A 3,386-nucleotide genomic window follows, 5' to 3' on the forward strand; every position below is an offset into this window, starting at 1 on the left:
TGTCACTTACGATGTGAGCCTGTGCAAATCATTTAATTTAATTTCTCAGTCTCAGATTTCTCATCTGTAAAATGGGGATAATAATAGTACTTGTTTCACATGGTTGTGAGCCTCAAATGAAATAAGATAAGTAAAGTACTTAGCAAACCTTAGTTGTCTATATGGCAATATGGCTCGTGTCTCTTTTGAAGAGAGAGCATGCCTCTGTCCAAATTTGGTTCACAGATTTAGAGCTGAAAGGAACTTTCAGAGGTCATCTAGTCCAACATCTTCATTTTTCAGATGAGGAAACTGAGGACCAGAGTGACTTGTCAAAGTCAAACAGGTAATAATTGTCAGTGCTAGGATTTCAGACTCCAAATTCAGTGCTCTTTCAGATTTTATTCACATAGTAGAAATTTGATGACCTCCCTATTTGTCTCTGTCTCTGTCTCTCTCTGTCCTAAACTTGCCACTTATTCAGGTGAAAGACTTAGAGGGTCTCTCTTGCAATTGTGAGTTTTTTCATTTGGAGTATGGCACATTGTGCTGTGTATAAGGAAGTATGGTATACTTCAAAGGGCTCTAGGCCAAAGGTCAGGAGATCTATGGCCAGATTCTGGCCCTTTCATGATGTGATCTTAAGCAAATCTCTGAATCATTCTTGGCCTTTGTTTCCCATTCTGATGAGCAGGCTGTACTAGTTTGCTCAACGCATTTTTAGAACTCTGATTCTATAAACTGAACATTTGTAACATTAGGAGATGTTGCAAATACAGTACAGCAAGAGAGAACAACAGATCAATCACATTAGTCCTTATTAAAGGAGATCTTTATTTATGGAAGTGTTTCCTGCTTTCTGAGGTCAGAGAACTTTAAAAGATTTCTCACTGTCCTTCCTTAATCTCGTATAAAGCATTTTCAGAATTTTTTCACTTGTTTTAAAAATATAGTCTCTTTTCTAACAGCCAATGACCTGATAGAACATTTTCTTGATTTCTTTCTTTCCAACATATCAGTGACTTATTTTTAGGTAAGGTTGTGCCATCTTTTGGTGTTTTTCCTGCATGACAAACTCATTTATGTCATGGCTTTATTATTGGCCTGAAATATGTGCAGGATGAAAGGTGGCACCCCATTCTCTGTCTCCCTAGTTAGCTCCTCAACCTTTTGGGGTGGGTGTTTCCCATGGTTCTGTCCTTGGTTGTCTCTTCTTTCTCTACACCCTTTTCCTTTGTCATTCAACTATTGTCTTACTACAGATGACTTTCAAATCCTTCTCTCTCACCCCCAACACTCTTTGGAGTTCCAGACCCATATCTACAACAGCACACTTCCATTTGGATGACCCAATAGCACCTCAAAGTCAATATCCCAAACCTAGCTTATCAGATAATTTTTCATTCTGCTTTTGCTATTTCTGTCAGCGGTATCATTTATTTACACATGTTCAAAACCTTGGTGTTACCTTTGGCTCCTTCTTCCTTACTGCTGACACCCAGTCAGTTACTAAGTTTGAAGGATACTACTTAGACATCACCTGCTGCATACATGAGGGGACATCCTCCACACTATACTTTGCATCTCCACTCTGTTTCTACTGCCCATAGCCTAGTAAGACTTAATACAGTAGCTACCCAACAAGGCTTTCTTGCCACTGCTCTCTTCCTACTCCAATCCATTCTTACTGTTGTTAAACTAATCTTCCTTATGAAGATTAGCCCTTAGATCTAGTATTCATTCCTTTGTACAAAACTCTTAAATGATTCTCCATTGCCTGCCAATTAAAGTTCAAACACCTTAGCCTGGCATTCAAGGCTCTTCACAAGATTTCTTAATCTTTCTAGCATTATGTCATACTATTTCCTTACACTATAAACTCCAGCCAAACTGTGTTACTTATACAGGACTCTTGCTTTTCTGCTCTGGTTCCTCATCCATAGAACCCATGGTTTCCTCCCTCCTCCAGTTTATTCCTAAGTATCCCTTAGCATTCACTCAAAATTTACCTCCTTGGGGAAGCTTCCCTGATTCTCTCAGATTCTTCTTTACCTGTCATGTACTACACTTCCCCTGCCAACTCTCTTCAACTCTTCAACACATTTGTCGTGTATTTTTTTTCTACAATGATTTTCTATAGAATCACAGAATCTTCCCAAAGTGTATGTACAATATCTACCCCTTTCTGCAAGATACAAGCAAAACAAAGGCAGGTTTTATGTCTTATCTAAACTTTATATCTCCCCTAGCCTCTAAGACAGTAAGTACATGTAATCTACATGATAGGCATTTAATACTTTTAAAAATTGAATTTAGTTGATTGATCTCTGAATAGAAGTTTGATGAGAGTTGACAGATGTTAGGAAAATTTGGTTGGGGCTTATACATTTCTGAAATACAAGAAAAAATGAGAAGTATTTACAAAAATGTGGACAGTCCCTTTTATAGTGCATTTTTCATAAATACAGCTATTTCTACTTTAACCTAGCAATTTATACAAATCGTAAGTTTAGATCTGCTGAGATCAACTTGGTTCACTCCCTCATTTTACAAATGAGGAAACCTAGGGCCAGAGAGATGAAGTGATTTGCTTAATATTCACACAGGTAGTAAAATGGCAGGAACTAGGATCAGAACCCAGATTTTCTGGCACTAAACCTACTCCATTACAGGATGGTAATTGAGGAGTGGAGTTTAAAACACCAAACACATACTAGATTACAGGCAGGTGATCTTCCAGGCCCTCTGATGGCTCCTGGAAGTGAAAGTAAATTCTCCATTAAACTCCAGGTAGATTAAGTCTATGGAGCATATGGATCTGAGGAGAATAAAACAGTCAGAATTTTCTAAATGCAGTCTTCAGCATAGGGAAAATTCATTTCTAAACTAGGACTCATATTCAGCCTGGAATGGATACTCATCCCAGTGTTGAGCCAATAATATAATCCTGTAAGACTCCAATGTAGTGAAGTCAGAAATACCTTGCAGTGAGAAGGGAATTGCAGGGGAGGTGTCCCACAGCCAACAACTTTGGCAGGTTTGTGGGTGGAAACTATTTTCTGGCCATCTCAAGGAGACATTTATCACCTTCTTCCCCAAAGGGCTTGAGACTGGTCATTAACACACTGTTGGGTACCTGCCCTCTTGGAGGGAGCAAAGAAAAGGAGGGTCAGGAGCATAAGATTCAGTGTCTCTACTGACAGTTTCTCCATGTATAGCCCTCCTTCCCAGCTGCTTTCAGAACACTAATGCCAAATACAATGCAGAGATAAGAGAACAAATAGACAGTTAGAAGTCTCAAGTACAACTGACTGAAATGTTTAACTGCCCAGTGGGATTCAAGGACCGTTGCAGAAAGCCTGCTGGGATGATATAGGGAGAAGGGAGGAAAAAATGGGAAATGATTC

This window comes from Vombatus ursinus, unplaced genomic scaffold (assembly GCF_900497805.2).
Source record: "Vombatus ursinus unplaced genomic scaffold, bare-nosed wombat genome assembly UNPS02014180.1, whole genome shotgun sequence".
Classification (NCBI taxonomy): domain Eukaryota; kingdom Metazoa; phylum Chordata; class Mammalia; order Diprotodontia; family Vombatidae; genus Vombatus; species Vombatus ursinus.